This window comes from Macaca fascicularis, chromosome 1 (genome assembly GCF_037993035.2).
Source record: "Macaca fascicularis isolate 582-1 chromosome 1, T2T-MFA8v1.1".
Taxonomy (NCBI): Eukaryota; Metazoa; Chordata; class Mammalia; order Primates; family Cercopithecidae; genus Macaca; species Macaca fascicularis.
In genome coordinates, this window is record NC_088375.1 from 158,057,243 (window position 1) to 158,075,624 (window position 18,382).

General features: G+C 37.9%; 1 protein-coding gene across 4 annotated transcripts in view; it reads right to left on the reverse strand.

Moving 5' to 3' along the window:
- The window catches only part of ST6GALNAC3 (ST6 N-acetylgalactosaminide alpha-2,6-sialyltransferase 3), a 555,034-nt gene that overhangs the window by 52,726 nt on the left and 483,926 nt on the right, over positions 1–18,382 (reverse strand). The gene's annotated exons all lie outside the window — the stretch shown is intronic.

Sequence of the window (18,382 nt, forward strand, 5' to 3'; positions counted from 1 at the left end):
ACTATGAAATGCTAGCCTGATGAAATTAAAACAAGGCAACACAAGCAAACAAACAAAATCCCCAAACTCCTGAAAAGTAACGAAGTCCAGATTATGATATAATGACCTCTTGCATCTGATTGTTTACTACATCGAGTTGTTTACATAAAATAGAAGTCCTTATAGGCCTCTACATTATTTAAGAAAATTAGCATGTTTCAAGAAAGTAGCAGATTATTGCAGATGAAAGTGTTTTACCAATAGGGATTTTATGGGTGGCAAATGTGATTAGATGTTCATTAGCATCTGCAAGCCAAATACGTGGCATGTACCTCCCGGAAACACCTCAACATGGATATTCTAATTTCCACCACTTCAAATGGACAAAAGGGTTTTTATTCAGGCATAGCCAAAGACAAACAAACAAAAAACTAGATAGTAAATTAGGGCAAGTTATTTGTTGCTTAAACAATTATCAAGTCCCCATCTGCTGCCTAAGAATAAATGGCAAAAAGTATCGTCTGTCATTGTCATTTTTTGAAATGTGGCAAATGTTGGCCGTCTACTTAATTAGTCTGTTGTCTTCATCCACTAAACATATTGAAATTTTATAGGAGATAAATTTAGGGAAAATGGTAAATAGTCTCTTTCTCCAAGTGAACAGAATAAGGACATAAAGAATGATAAAGCTGCCCTCCCAGAACCACTTGCTCCATTAATACAATTCTGCCGGGAATCCCTGATTACACGGAGGTGGGCTCACAGTTTCCATGACCACTAATGGGAGCAACATGTGCACAATGCTGGGAGGACAGTGCCTTGATGCTCTGAGGGTGTTGCTGCTAAATGTCTCCCCACTTTACCAGAGCTTTGTTTTTGACAAATACTGGTGTGCTATAATGAACTTTAAGCAACAACTGGAGGAAGAATACATGCCCAGTTTTCAAGGTCTATAAGAAAATGAATGCTTTTATGACATGATTTATAAATGGTATTATATCTATGAAATTTTAATGCTTTAATTTTGGGCCACATGGCATGAATTAGTGAGCCAAGATACTATCAGAGCTCGTTTTCACAAGAGCAATTTCCACTAAAAGATTAAGAGGCTATAGCTCTTGGTAAAGGTTACCTTCCCAGCAGAAAGAGGCAGTGGCAAGGGAAACCTAGCATGGCATTTTCTACAAAACAATTCCCTTGGAGAAATCAGAAAGCTCTCTATTCAGTAGTCCTGTAATCAAACAAGAGAAATGGGAAGAACAAGTTTTGCCTTGATAAGATTTAATAAAGGCAAATTGAATAAAGCAAAACTGATCAAAACAGAGAAACAACATTTAAAAATATTTACATACCACAATTTCCCTTCCTTTTTAAAAATTGTAACCTCATATCTGAATAATTATGCAGCAAGTCTGCAAAGTGAAAGAACTTTACATAAAGCCACGAGGTTAATCTTTGAACCACTGCATGGGTATTTGCTTTGTCTGGCTTAGTTTTGTCTGTTTGTTTCTTCCTTTCTTTTTTCCTTCCTTCCTTTTGTGGTGGGGCAGGACATGTATGTGGTGGCTGCTGTTCAATCAACCAACACTGCATGGTCACTCTGTACTGGACATCATCGGAATGGAGAAGCAATGGCAGATGAAAATTAGACATGCAAATCACGACTTTAGCTATGAGAACCCCCTCATTCCTTATACTTACTGTGAAACTGATTAATCAGGCTCCCCAGAGCTTTTCCTCTGGCATTTTTTTCTGACATGTCATCTGTAGTTTCCAAAATTATTATACAACTTTTATGAAACTAAGTCTACAAGACAAGCTCTAAGGTATAACTGATGTCTCCTTTGTAAGCCAGAGAAATTTGCACAGCCTGTGTCTCAGAAGGCTAATATTTCAGCTCTTCTTGGGGTGTTATTACCTGCATGTGTCTGGCTTCTATAGCACTAGACTGCCAAGATTCCTTGGTCTAACTGCAACAGGGGAAAAGCTATCATCAATTATGGATTGGGAGCAAACAATTAACTTTGCAGGAAGCAATTCAAAGGAAAGCCAAATAGCATTTTGGACATTCTGTAACATCAAAACTTCACTTTATCAGGATATACAAAAACACTTCATTTTTCCACAGTGTCTATGGGTGCCATTAAATTCTATCCTTTGGCCTTTCTCTGTGTCTCTGTAAGAATAAAACACTATCATAGAGGAAAACACCCATTGCCAATAACTAATAACTAATTGCCAATAACTAATCATCCTGTTTTCCTCTGTATCTGAGAGTCTCTAGGGGAGGAGCAGGGAAATTTTCGAGCACAGTTGCCTAAGGTTTTCCTAGCTGGCCCTGACTGCACTGGCCACCTGTTCCCTGTTTAGAGAAACCATCCTTTCCCCTCCCCAACCTTCTGTTCCTTGTCTCAGACTAATGATGATATATGGGGTGCTGTGTTTCTCCTAATTATGAAAATTGCTTTCTATTGGTTCCAAGATTTTTATTTGATGTCTTCTCAGAATCTTGGCTAGCCTCTGTGCCTTGGAGCCCTTAAGTAAAATTAGATCTTAGAGCCCCCATATGGGATCTGACACACAGCTTTTAACCAGGAGCTCTTATTTAAAAAAGAAAATCTGGCTCTTTATAGAAAAGATGCTAGTTCTCTACCATAAAGTCCACTACACCACCAAGCCTGGGCTTCCATATCTGAAGAAAAGTTCCCAGACCCTGATGCCCAAATATCATCATTGGTAAATACACCATTCACCTTTTCCCTACAGATTTCCTTCAGTATGTTGCTCCTGCAAAATTGAGTGCCTTACCCAAGTTTGTGGACTCACCACCATCTCCCCAACTCCTCATATAAGAAATCTGAGAGTTAATCTTGATGCATTCACTACTCTCATATTTAGTTACCATCAAATCACCTTCCTCAATATCTTCTAACCCAATCAACTCCAATCCACCCACACTCTACTATTTTATTTGAAGATTTCAGGATTTCTTACCTTTAGTACTAATGATTGTGTCTGACACACCATGAGTGCTCAATGCATGTTTGGTGAATAAATCAATGATATAATTAATGAATAAAACCTGTTCTCTTTTGAGTGGCCACTAAGGGCACAAGAGGATAGGACACCAATTTTCAGGTGCCATTGTAAATCACAAGATGGGGGGAAAACTCAGTTGTTTTATTTTTACAAGGAAACTTAGTATGTTTATGATAGATGTTGGAAAGGAACTTAAGAATGGTTATCTTTCCATTGATGATTAAAATGGATTTCCATTTCTTCTGCATATAAAGATGAACTGTTGCTATGGCTCAAACCAACACATTTCATCACTGGCTTCTCCATGACAACATGTTCTGCATGTTAGAGTCTCTTCCCAGCTATAAAAATGGATATTTTGGCTGCTTCAAACTGCAATTCCATATTCAGAGTTTCTACTGAAATAACTCAACTATTCAGGTACCTTTGACCTATGGAAGACAGAGCTTAGGTCAACTTCTTTGCCTTAGCATGGGGCTTGAGGAAGACCACACATGGAGGAAGGGCCACCTTCTCAACTAGCCAAGTGAGCTAATCAACTCTGCTGACAAACGAGTGGCAGATCAAAGCCAGATCACCTAACAACCAGTTCTTCCATACGCTACTGGTGCTCTTTGATACAATCTATTATTTTCTTCACCAGTTTTATGGAAGCCTTTAACACCTTAGACCCTTTCAGGGCTCTTTCTGGCAGTTTGAACTTTGAAACTTGTAAAAGAAATATCCTCAGGCTTCAACTCCACTGCCTGAGATAGTTCCCAGAGACTTGCACATGCTTTCAGCAGAAGAAACTATGGACCCTTGAATTTCAGATTAATATAAGGAAGATCGTTTTGAAAATTGGAGCTACTGGCTGGTGGAATGGGCAGCTTCAGGAAGTAGAGAGCTTTTTGTGCCTGAAGATTTCAAAAATAGGCTGATAATTACTGCTTAATGTATCAGGGAGAGGATTCAGCCATGGAAGTAGGAGTGTAGTATAGATAGTAGAAATAGAGAAGGTAGATTGTTTAAATTCATCTCTGAGATTCTATGGTCTTAATAGATTCCACTTAAGTGGTGATAAATTCTATGTGCAGACTTAAATAATTGTCAAATGGCTATAAAATATCTAGAAATAAGGCTTATAAGACTGTCTCATTTTATATAATCCATTATTTTAGATAAACAGTTTAGATAAAAATTCCTGACTTTGAATTTAACACATCATCACTCAGAACTGTGCCATATACCAGGCCCTTAACGTGTTTATTTAAATAATTTGGCTACTTTGTATTGAATTGTCAAGTTTCCTACTGGGTTATTTCTACTCTCTCTCTTCCATTTTCCATAGATTATAACTTTCACAAAGGCATTTTGCATTATTCATTGCAGCATTTCTAGTATCTAAACAGTCCTTAGCACATAGTAGGTGTTCAATGAATATTTATTGAATTTTGAACATTTCTTACCCATAAGATTGGATGAAAAAGACAAAATTTTCTACCCAGAGCAAATATTTTCCTTGCATCCTTCTCTACTGTCCCTGCCAACCCCACTCCTACCCACAATGACTCCAAGGACTTAAAGAACCAGACCACTCATTACTTCCTAGAAGTACAAGGCTAGAGGATAAAAATTAAAATATTAACAGTACAGTGTTTATATCTGCATAAAAACTCACAAATGTGTTTATTTTTATTTATGTTTTTCCATTTTTCACATTTATTTGTAAAATGAAATGTTATTACACCTATGAGACAAAAAAAAAAAAAAAAAGGAGAAGAAAGGGGGAAGATACTACCTTGGCTACATGTTCATTCAAATTGAACCAACATCTCTATAAACGTGGAATCAAAAGGATGTTTTTTCCTTTTTCCTGTGTAGGTGTAACACAAATAATGTGAGCTTGGCCACATGGTCACGCTGAGTTCTGAGAAGAGAAGGCACTATGCCCTCAGGTTCCCTGTATCAGGGCAGGGGATTGCTCCCTACTGTGCAATTCACACACAGACCCTGCTCTCTCAGAAATAAGGACACCCCTCTGGGTGTTTATATGTTTGGGATGCTTGCTACCATATGCCAATCAACAATGAGATTTGTTATGTGGAAGGAAGAGGCAGGACATGCAATGACCCTGGCCTGTCAGCAGGTTTATATCGCTTATGACATTTCAGCAAGTGACTGGATGCTTGTAAGAGGCCCCAAAATGTAGTTCCACTTGCCAGCACTGGTAATCACGTAAAAAGTGTCTGTAGCAATCAGCAGGCGCCTTGCATGCCCCCTGGAAAAGACATGGCTAAGTGACTTCTGAGGTTTGTTCAGCACTGCCTTCAGCACAGATACAACTAAGATGATTAAACCTATTTCCCCTTGACTCCCCTGGCAACTCACTTCTAATCTCACCACATCGATCACCGGGAAAAGATTATCTACTTCTACAAAAGTTTTAGTTAACTTTCTGGGCTATGGTCTGACATCAGCAAAGCTTCTCTTTAACTGATAAGACAAGCAATTTCATTTTCTTCTCTAGTGAGTTTAAGGTATTAAGACACTACCTAAAATTCTTCAAAATGGTATCTTCTTGTCTCCTTGCCAAGCTGTGAGACTAACAATACTTTTGACAAGCTGAAAAATTTCTTAGCTGCCTGCTGTCTCTGCAACAAATTTCCTTCATCAACTAATTCACTAATTTGGGCCTTCTTGAGAACTCAGCTAATTTGTAAGAACAGGTGGCTTATTCCATAAGTGTTCAATAAAGATTCACACATGATTACACATACAGCATTGCCTTAAAAACAAATGAAGAAATGTGTGTATTTATGGAGAAGCTAAAGAGACAGACAAGAGATTCTTCAGTAGCTAACTGTGTGCATCTGGTGATCTGGCAAAATTCTTCCCAGAAACTGGTGGGGGAAGGAAGCAGAAGTAGGTGACATAAGGATATAAAGTCCTGGTCACATGGACAATTAACTATTCTTGGGGAAGCTACCAAGAGGTTATAGATATGAAACAAACAAAAAACTATCGATCACAGCTTCATTCTTATTTTTTCTCTATTCTTACATTTACCTGGCCTTGAGTTTATTCAGTCATGCAACATTTACTGAACATTTAATAGCACTTAATACGTGTCAGGCACTGCTTCATTTGCCTAAGTTAACCATCTTCTCTTATTAGAAAAGAGGAAAGGATATGTTATATGGTTCAGAAAATGAATGAGATGCTGTGATATTACTAGGATAGGCAGGAAAAAAGATAGTTCATGTAAAGAATATAAAGTCAATCATTCCCCCATTTGCCTGGACATAAAATATCCAAAAAAAAAAAAAAAAAAAAAAGAGGAAAAAAAAGGAATGATACCAACAATTCTGAATGACGTTTTTGTCAAATTTAAGGAATTGGCTATTTTTCCATGAGGAGTATTTAACTTGCTTAAGAAAAAATGCCGAACATCAGAGAGCTGGAAGATACAAAGTGATGTTATCATGACGTATTTTTCTCAAAAGGGCAATAATTTTTGATAAGATGATTGCTATAAGGCAGCATAGTAAAATTCACCTTTTTTCTTAATAGGGTATTAAATTTTAAAATTTCTTAATTTTCTTAATTAAGAATTAAGGATTTATGTTGCATAAATCACTACGTTACAAACCACTGGAACCCAACAGTACAAAGTACAGTGAGTACCACAATAATTTTGAGTTAACATGTACATACCAGGATGATAATAAATTCAATCACTCTTTATATATGATAAGCAAAAAACAGCGACTCAACTCACTCAGGCATAGTGAACCTTTCTTTCTCATTCATAATCCTAGTTATTCTTCAATGATTTGATCCAGGAAAAAGTATTTGCATTTATCATATAAGATGGCAAATACTTCTGGTGCTCAGAAGGTTTAAATTCAACACAGTTCCCTAAAAAAAACATGCTTTCTAGAAGAAAGAGGATCTGTTTCCTACAATCTGTGATAAAAACATGGATGTGAAAATATTTCAACTGGTACAAGGATCATCGTTCCTTATAAATGCGGAAGTTGCCTTTTGTAAAAAAGTACGTGGATACAGAGGTAGCTCACATTTTTTGGTCCAAGAGTTCCAGCTAAGGTCTAGAAACAGTGAGGGACCACTGAGAGAATTTAATCAAGAGCATGACATTGGAATTGAATTTTGCGGGAAGCCATACCAGAAGCAGGGATAATATTTCAGAAGATATCTTTGTAATTCACTGAAGAAATGACAATTAAAAGGCATTATGAATGGAAAGATGTACACAGATAGGAGATAGAATAGATAATATCTGGTGTAAAATTAAATGTAAAAGATACTTGGATAACTCAGATTTTGGCTTTAGGCCTGGATAGAAGCCTCATCCATTACCAACATTAGGAAAATAAGTCAAAGACCAATTTTGAGAGAGGAAAGGATGAGCTAATTTTGGACAGTTTGAGGTTTTAGTTGTCTAAAAGGGTACTGAAGTAGAGACATCTAGGAGAGCACTGATATTTGAGTCTCAGTAGGCTGGGAATGTGAACAGAAAAGTGGCACCTACGGACATGGGCCTGTATGAAGTCATTCAGAGATTAGGTGTAGAATAGAATTAGGAGAGAACCAAGAAAAAAGTCCTTGGAGAGAATGATATTTCTAGGTGAAAAGGAGATCCAAGAAAGGAAATGAAGAAAGAACAACCAGAGTGGTGTCCCCCAAGGCAAGAGAAGAGAATACTTTGACAAGGAGCTATGTCAAATGCTCTAGAAAAATGAGTAAAAACAAACACAAGAAAGCACCCATAAGCCTTAGCAACATAAGATGTCACTGGCAAGTTTATTCATTTGGTAGTATAAAGAAGTAACTGAGTTAGAAGTAAGTGAAAATTTAGGGAGAAAGACATCGAAGGTACATACATCTTTTAAGTAGCTTCCTATGAAGTATAGACGAGTTTTATCATAGTAAATAGAGGAAGTATAAGGTTGGAAAATTTTTTTAAAAGAAAAGATGGATTGAATTAAACAACTGCACATGCTGCATGGAGTAGAGAGAAACGACTGAAGATGTAAGAGAAAGAAAGGAAAGAGGAGAGGGAGGGAGAGAGGGAAGAAGAGAGGGAAGGAAGAAAAATAAGCATCTTTGGTCTAAGGGCAGAAGATCCAAAGTACAGGTGAAGAATTGTCCATTATCATACACACATTTTTAATAACATTCCATAAAGGTTGATATTTTATAAAGATATTCCATGAAGGTTTAAATGTCTTCTTGATTTAAGATGGACATTATTAGCTCAACAAACATGAGTGCACACTATTCAGAAATGGCTGGATTAACTATCTAAATTAGATCCATTATTTCCATAGTTCAGAGTATAGCTCAGCCCTTCTTTAACTTTGCTGCTTCATTACAGAAAATGGATTAGCTTCGCATCTAGCCTCAGATGGAAAATGATCAGTGATTTAGACTGCCTTGACATGGATGAGATGTCACATAATTTGAATTTTGGAGAGAAAAATAGATGGTAGAAACTGATTTCCTTAATTTTATGAACATCAAATCCAAGAACATAGGAGTTTCATGGCTTAAAAAAAAATCTGATGCTAATGGCACAAGTGATAAAATATGGGTCTAATCAAAATGACTCAGTATTGAATGGTAAGCCCTGCAGCACACAATTACTCAGTGCTGTTTCTAGTGAGAAATATGATATTTGGAGGTATAAAATAACCTGCAGCCATAAGAAATATATACGGTAAGAATAAGCAGGAAAAAATTTCCTAACTGCTGTCCTACGAGATCTTAATTGTAGTCCTATTAGGACAGTTAATTATTGGGGGCGTGTTATTTTCAAGCAATCAGATTTTCACATTCAGACGGCACTTCTACTAAAGTTGACTTGCTAATAAAGTTTCATTTGCAACCAGCATTAACATGATTTTATTTTGAATGTGTCATTTGATTTGCCTAGGCATCTTGTTTTGATTTGCCTTGGCCAATTTTGCAGCAGGACAAACAAAGAATTTTCTTTAGTTCTCTCAGCTCACACAAGGTTAATATGGCAGCCCCTGTACTTAGCTAAATAAGTGACCTGCCATGCTTCTATTAATTCATTTTTGCCAAGCTGAAATCCATTTCAGACTGGAATGTTTTCTCCTCCTTGAATTTACTGAACGTATTTTGTACCAATACAACAAAATATGTCTTGGAAAGAAAACATAATTAGAAAATAGAGAGGCCAGCAGGATTTTTTGTTTTGTTTTGTTTTTGTTGCTTTCCCTTCAAACAAGTGTATGTTTGGGCAGCAAAGATAGCAGTATATGGCCCTTCATTCATTTCCATAGAGAATAGTGGCTCAACTGCTGAAAAAGGAGTTGTGTTTATTCTGCAAAATGCATATCAGATCCTTTGACAAGCAGTACTCATTAAGGTCTGTTTTGTATGCCATTCGGTATGCCTGGGATGCTTCTACAGACAAGCCATCCCCTGGGGCAGTTTAACCACATTTATTCTTCTCAATTTTCCCCTAGGTTTCTAACTACAAAAGGAAAAATAAATAAATTAAATTAACAAAATCCATTTGGAAAATGAATCTTGTGTAATGGGTTCCAGGAAATGTCTAGTGCCGACATGAATGCAACTAGCATTTCCACTCACACCCAGGATGACTTTGCTTTGATACATGAGCAGAAACACTCTTGGCAAACATGGGATTTGAGGCCACAGCTCATTAATGCACCTGGACACAAAGTACTGTACTGCATGTCTGTGTTTCTACCGTGCCTTTCAATGCCTCCTCTCTATGAGTAGAACCTGTCTGCTATTGTTTGGTTGGGTAAAAACTGCCCATGTACGTGGAGAATGGTTGTGTGTGTTGAAGTAGGTGTTAATCCATGCAGTGGTTTAATGTAGTCGGGCTCCTGTAGAGATTCCAAATTACAATTCAACTACACAGGGTTTATAGACAACTTTCATGCTGGGAGAGAGATGGTCTGCAAAGGGTGCCAGGAAAAAGTGCAGACATAACATGGAAACGGGCTTAGGAACAAATCTTTCTGAACATTTCTATAGATAGGCTTTGGTGTGTTAAAGCAATGTGAAATGCCTAACATGCAGGTCAGTTCAATTACTGGAAGAGATGTGCAGGTGTCCAGGAAAGAGCACCAGACTGCAGTTAGAAGGGCAGGGTTCTAATCATGCCTCTGCTGTGTACCTGTGGTCTGTTCTTGGGCAAGCCACTAGACCTCTCTAAGCCTTACAAATAGGGTGTAATAGTACCTGCTTCAAAGGGTGGCTTACAAGATGGAATGACGTAGTAGACAAGGTACTGGCTAATGCCCCCAGTGAGTTAACAGGCATTCTGCTAGGCACTGGGAATATGAAAGAATAAGATATGATTCCCATCTTAAGTTTAAAGTGTTTTCTTCTTTTCTTTAATTTTTAAAACCTCTTCTCCCATGTCATAAGAAATCAACATAGCAATAATCTTATTTTTAACATACAGAGGCAACTATTGAAGCACAGAGATAAATAATTATTTGCTCAGGGCAAATATATATGCATTAGAGAGCCTATGGTCCTGACACTGACTTGACAATTCCAAGCTTGGGAATTTAGGAAGGCAGGTCCTCCCTTATCACATTCCACAGAATGATTACAAATTTCCACACCCACTCTGGATAGGCTGAAGAATTTTCAAGGCAAATAACTGAAATACACTGTAGGTTCTTGGGAAGCACAATATAAGGACTCACAAGAGATATCTATTTCTCATAAGTACCAGTATGATTTGATTTAGGCTGTTCAAAGGTTATCTCTGAAATGCCAAGGGGATTAAAACTACAATATTATTAACTACCTTCACATTTGGATATTATTGCATCTGGTGAAGTGGCTGCATAGTCATGCAGCTTTACAATGTTTTATTGTATAAAAGGAAAGAAAATATGACACTTTATAACATTGTTTTGTTAGTTTTAATACATCATTAAAAATAGTCTTTCATGTTGCTTGAGGTTTTCCAGTAAAATGTCACAAGTAAATAACAATTGGTACCCCTCCCTGTTTCTTTGATTATTGTTCTCTTGTGGTACCTTACTTTGCCAGTTATATAAAAAGTAAGGGTGTGATTGCTCTCATGAATATGCATAATTTCAAAGCCTATACCAGCTTGCACAGTATATTAAACCTGGTATTGAAATCCCGATCAGATGTATTATGATACTGTGCAACATCAAAACCAAGAATAAGAGGGTCTCATGGCTTTAAAATCATATTGAATTTGATCCAGGCATTTGCTGAAAAAAGATTACAAAAATACTCTTGCTTTCTACATATAGAACAGGAAAGTATTAACATCTTCTTTTCTCTCTCCCTTTTTTTCTGTCCTAGCTTCCTCCCTCCTTCCCTGTCCTCATTCTTTTTTCTTCATTCCTTTCCTTCATTCAACAACTATTTATTAAGGATAGGATGGCCAACTGTTTGGAATTCACTGGGACAGAGTGAATCCCAAGGATGTGGAATTTTCAGTGGTAAAATGGAGAAATTTCCAAGCGAACTGGGAGGAATTGGGTATAATAATTGAGGACCTATTTTGTGCCAGGTATTATTCTAGGTGCTGAACATTCAGCAATGAATAAAGCAAACACCCTCTCATGTAGTATACTTTCCAATGAGAAGAGACAGGAGGCAGAAAAGAAATTCTCCCAATGTAAGTGCTAGAAAGAATTAAACCGGGCAAGAGAGAGCGATGGGTAAGGGCAGGGGACTTTATTTTATCTGGGGTGGTTCAACGAAGCCTTTCTGGTTAGGTGACATTTGGCAGGATGTGGAGGAACTGATGGAGTGAGACACTGAGTAGCGCAGGGAAGAGGATCAGAGTCATTGGAAGGGCCTTGGGGCAGAGCTGTATTGGGAGGTCTGGAGGAATAAGAAGGAGGCAGTGTGGCTGGAGCAGAGGGACAGTGAAGATGCTGGAGGTAGGAGATGAGGAACCTGCAGGGCCATTGTAAAGAGTGTGAGCTTTTATTCTGAGTCCCATGGGAAGCCATTGAATGGTTACTTACATTTGGAAGGAAGATTTTGATTGCAGTACAGATAATACACTCTAGAGAGGGAGAGTAGAAGCAGAGAGACTAGCTTGGAGGTTCTTACCATAGTCCATCTATTATTGGGATGTTTTAACATAAATTACTCTTTACCTGCTAGTTGTTCAGTTCCTTTACAAAGCTACTATGTATATTAGCCCATACCTGACATACTGTCACTATTTTAGGGTAGAATCTGAGAAATACTTGCTGGTTGATGTCCGTCTGTGCTCCAGGGATCCATATGGCACCTGCCATTCACTGTTACCTAATCTTTACTCATCAAAGATGTCCCCTTTGCTTTAAAAACAGAATCTTAGTCAAATATAAATATGTAGTTTACTGACTCGGTTCTAAGTGATATCAAAATATCAATCTATCACTTGAAACAATAACAAAAAGAAACACAACACTGCTCACAATAAAAATATCTGAACAAAGGCTTTTTACTAATCTTATGATAGAGATAATAATTTTGAATTATATGAATGTGCTTTCTTCTCCTGAATTTCTTTGTGCTCACCCCCATATTGTTCCAGGGGCATCTATTTGCCCAGGGAGGATTAGCAGTGCAGGGCAGGACTGCAGAGGCAGAGGGAGTGTTGATAAACATCTTTGAATATCCACAGCTTTGGCACTGGAAATAAGACAGTAGTTTTGAACAACTTGTTCTGTTAGAAATGAAACGAATCATCTAAAACCTGTTAGCCTCAATTAACCCAACAAGAACCAGGCCTGAAGCACAAATCTGGCATATCTGTGCTTTTTCTATAATGTAGGAAGGACACTTTTTCTTCCATGTCTACCGAGCTGGGAGGCTTAGCGCCCCAGTAAAAAGGAGATGACTTTGAGGAAGCCCATTCAAGAGAGGAAGAGAAAACAGAAGGACCTGCTATTTTCCAGAGGGATTTTCCTGTGGGGAGAAACGAAGACATGGAATTTTCCTAGGGGAGAGAGAAGACACATCTTGATGCCTCCTGGGGGAGGGGGACAATTGTGCTCTGGAAGGAGACCACAGTGGTGGCTCCACCAAAGTAAAATAGCCTGAGGTTAGCTCTCCAAAATCTTTAAAGCTTGTGTGGTGTAGAAGGTATCCAGAGCTTCCTCTGCATTCTAGAAGTCAATAACAGGAGGACAGTGTCTGGTGAGCTTAAAGGGGTGTGTCCTCAGCTGTTGTCAGCATAGCCAGCCCCCTTAATGCTGACCCAATGGGAGCCCAGCAAAAGGCACAGGCACCATCCATGAGATCGGACTCCTCCCCTTGGACACCGGACTGAAAGACATCCTCCCACCCTTGTACCCAGCAATCATCTTTGGAAACGGAAACGGGGAGGGGAAGAATTCTGAAAAGGGCAAGAATTTTCTTGCAGGGGAGCATTTTAAGTGGAATCAAAAATAAGAAACAGAACTGACAAGTTGAACTTTTTCTGCCATCTAGGGGAAGGTAAAAGTTCATCAAAATTAGATCAGTTTCAGAATAATAAAAATGCTGCCACGCCTGTAATCCCAGTACCTTGGGAGGCCGTGGGGGGCGGATCACGAGGTCAGGAGATCAAGACCATCCTGGCTAACAGTGAAACCCTGTCTCTACTAAGAAAACAAAAAATTAGCCGGGCGTGGTGGTGGGCGCCTGTAGTCCCAGCTACTCCGGAGGCTGAGGCAGGAGAATGGCGTGAACCTGGGAGGCGGAGCTTGCAGTGAGCCGAGATCCCGCCACTGCACTCCAGCCTGGGCAACAGAGCAAGACTCCGTCTCAAAAAACAAATAAATAAAATAAATAAATAAAAATAAATGCTGCATTGTACTTGTGTATTTGAGCCTGGTTTATTGTCTTTTGATATGACCAATTTGGCATCACCAGTGAATCCACCACTAATTTAGCATTTAATCCTAAATCTGGCCTGGCTGTGAAGGTTGCAGTCATTTGCTGTGGGGTTCTTTTGAATTAAGTTCCCTTCAAGGGTGTATCTAGCTTGTTTGACTTATATTACTGAAGGGAGTAAGAATCTTTAAGAAAAAATAAAATTACAAATACAAAGTAGGTTTAAAAGTAAATAGTTAGAATGAGAAAATAGATCACCATAATTTATCAAAGACTTTTTAATTCAGTTTCTTTTCTTCTATAATCTTTTTACGTCCCACTGGGTCCATGCAAGGGAGAGGCGCTGCCACAAGCTTCACCCGCTTTGTGTTCTATCTCAGGTACTCAGTTTATTCCAATAGATCATCCTGTTTTCCACAAGAACCAATACTGCAAGGTTAAGTCTATGACCTAAGTAGGAGCAAACTAGTAGATCAGAAGAACATGGCCTACTGTCTTGGCATGATTGTTTTTGTTGGAGACAGGGAGCGTGGTCAAGTTCATCATAAGCTCACTCTCGTACCTCTTGTCTACTTCTTGGCATCCCTTTCCCCTCCCTGGACTTGGGATGCTTAATGGATCTTTCTTGTACATAATGGGGGAAATGATAACTAATCTCTACTGCTAAAGGTATTAGGAACATTTACTGTCTATTAGCCAAAGTAGCTTTAGAGGGGCAGAAGGGAGAAATAACCTGCACTGAGCACTCTCATATATGCTAGGCTAATAACTATTCTATGGGCTTTACTTGATTTTTCTATGGAGAAAGACTTTGTGCTTCATATACTTTCATAATAAAATCAAACAAAACATATTATGGAACAGCAAAACAACACAGTTTTCTCCACCGGGTAAATTAAGACAATAGATGTGAAGTACTTTGTAACTGTACCATGCCAAATAAATGTAAAATAACTTTATTATTGTTATTGTTGTTATTTTTTTCCACTGTTTGGGAGCATGAGAGTTAAACTGGTTTCTAAATACCTGACTTTGCCATCAGGGTGCTGCTGATTTGAAATTCCAAGTATTATCTTCCTTTGAGAAATACTGAAGAAAATTGTACGGGTGAAAAGAGCAACATTTTAAAGAAAGCGTCACAAGCAATCAGCATGACTTCTTGGGATACCTCCCAATTCTACAGAGAGAAGACACATCAGGCACCTGCCTCTCCCAGTTTGTCCCTTTGTTAGCACTTGTAAAGTGAGGCAGATTTCGAAATAAATACAACGCAGATTTAATTTCACCTCTGGCTCAAGGCCTAATATTCCTTCCTCCCTTTCCCCGGGTCTCTGTCTGCCTGGTTTAGTGAGAGGGTTGCCAAACAAGATTGAAAACTGACTGATTTCCCATTCTGATACAGCTATAGTGCCGGTTGTATTATTCTTTAGTGGTGTTAGTTAAATATTTAGTGGAATCTTAAGTGAAAAATTCTGTGTAATGTAAACATATAGTTAGGTTGCCTGAAAGGGTCACATTTCAATTAAACTGAATGACAGGAGTGTGGATAGTACCTTCTCAGGATTCCAGAAAGATGCCATCAGTAAAAGCCCCACATAGCAATGGGGCTCCTATGTCTTCCTTCTATGTGCAGACCAAGTGTATTAATATTTGTGACGAGAAAGCTGGTCTGACACCACATGAGGGCTTGGTCTCTTCATCTGCCTATCTGATGAACAGTTTAGATTTTTCAAAAATTCTAACTTGAGAATTGTCTCTCTGACCTTTATTGTACAAATATTGATACAGTCTATAATCTCCAACAGATCTGGATCATCTATTAAACAAACGTTTTCAAACATTATCATAGTAATATATTTACTTTTACAAGGCACAATGAAAGACAATGGGTAGATGTTGCAGACAAGCACATTTTGCCTCAAATAGTAAAAATAATTTAAATGATTCTCCACATAGGCAGACCAACTCAGGAGGCGGTGGACAGATGTTTGGCTCTGGGTTTTTTAAATAAAGTGAGGTTTCTACCCGTCAGAGACAGTAGCTCTCAAGTGGGTGACAGTGGCTATTAAGTGGGTGTTGACGACATCTGTAGAGAGACAGTGTGCCTAGTTACCACCACGTCATCCTGCATTTTTCCCCACTATATCATTCCCATTGCCACTATGCTAGTTCAAGCCCTGCTTTTAATTTTCCTGAGCTATGTAAACATTGTCTTTGCTTATATCCTTGTCTATCATCTCAGCTTCTTACATCCCGTCCTCCACTATGACACTGAGCGATCCTCCCCCTCTTATAAGAGTTTTATTGCGATGAAACTCACATACCATATAATTCACCCATTTAAAGTGAGTTCAGTGCATTTTGTTATTATTCACTGCATTGTGCATTTATCACCACAATATAATTTTAGAACATTTTCATCAGCCCAAGGAGAAACACTGTCCCCATTTATGGTCATTTCTTATTCCTGCTCCTACTCCCTTGTCCCAGTCCCAGGAAACAACTAAGCTACTACCTCCATAGATGTGCCTATTCTGGACATTTCATATAAATAGAATTATATAATATTTGATCTTTTGTGACTGGCTTGCTTCACTTAGAATGTTTCCAAGATTCATATATGTTGTACCATGTATCTGTATTTATGATTGCTGAATAATATCATATTGTATGGATCTCATACATTTTTTAATCCATTAATCAGTTGACAGACATGTAGGTTCCTTTCATGCTTTGATTATAAAAATAATGCTTCTTTGAAAATACATGTAAAAGTTTTCATGTGGATGTGTTTTTATTTTTCTCAGAGTGAAATTACTGAATCATATGTGGCCTCTATGTTTAACATTTTAAGGAAATGCTAGACTATGTTTCAAAACAGCTGTGCCATTTTGATTCCCTATCAGCAATGTATGAGGATTCCAGTTTCTCTATCTTTGCCAATAATTTTTATTATCTACCATTTTGACAGTAGCCATCAAGTGGGTATGAAGTGGTATCTCATTGTGGTTTGATTTGCATTTTTCAGATTTCTAATGGTGTTGAGCATCTTTTCATGTATTTATTGGCTATTTATATATCTTCTTTGGAGAGGGGTCTACTAAAATCCTTAGACAAATTTTTAAATTACATTGTAATAATTATTTATGTATTCTATATATGAGTCCTTTATCTGATATATAATTTGCAAATATATTCTTCCATTCTGTTAGTTGATTTTCCATTGTCTTTTTAAAACATTCACAACTAAACTATTACTGACTACAGTAGCCTATCGGGCTAGCAAACGCCATGTCTTATTCATTCTTTCTATTTTTTTTTTTTTTGGTACCTGTTAAACATCCCCACTTCCCCACAACGTTCCCACTATCCTTCCTAGCCTCTGGTAACAATCCTTCTACTCTCTATCTCCATGAATTCTATGCCTTCGGTTTCTAGATCTCACAAATAAGTGATAGAACAGGCAATATTTGTCTTTCTGTGCTTATTTTGCTTAGCATAATGACCTCCAGTTCCATCCATGTTGCTGCAAATGACAGGATCTCATTTTTTTTGAATGGCTGAACAGTACACTATTGTGTATAAGTACCACATTTTCTTTATCCATCCATCCATTGATGGACACTTAGGTTGCTTCCAAGTTTTGGCTTCCAAATTTTGGCTTCCAAGGTTTTGCTGCAACAAACACGGGAAAGCAGTCATCTCTTTGATTTACTGATTTCCTTTCTGTTGGTTATATACCCAGAAGTGGGATTGCTGGATCATACAGTAGCTCTATATTTAGTTTTTTGAGGAACGTTCAAACTGTTCTCCACAGTGATTGTACTAATTTACATTCCCACCAACAATGTGCGAGGGTTTCCTTCCCTCCACATCTTCACCAACATTTGCAATTCCCTGTCTTTTGGATACAAGCCATTTTAAGTGGGGTGACATGATATCTCATTGTAGTTTTGATTTGCACTCTTCTGATGATCAGTGATGCTGAGCACCGCTTCATATTCCTGTTTGCCATTTGTATGTCTTCTTTTGAGAAATATCTATTCAAATATTTTGCCCATTTTTTAATTGGACTATTAGATTTTTTTCCTATGGAATTGTTTCAGCTCCTTATATATTTTGGTTATTAATCTCTTGTCAGATGGGTAGTTTGCAAGTATTTTCTCCCATTCTGTGGGTTGTTGCTTCACTTCATTAATTGTTTCTTTTGCTGTGCAGAGCTTTTTAACTTGATGTGATCCCATTTGTCTACTTTTGCTTTGGTTGCCTCTAATTTTGGGATATTTCAATAAAATTTCACCTGAACCAATGTCCTGAAGAGTTTCTCCAATGTTTTCTTGTAGTAGTTTTATAGTTTGAGGTCTTAGACTTAAGTCTTAAATCCATTTTGATTTGATTTTTGTATACGGTGAGAGATAGGGGAGTCTAGTTTTATTCTTTTGCATATGGATATCCAGTTTTCCCAGCACCATTTATTGAAGAGATGGTC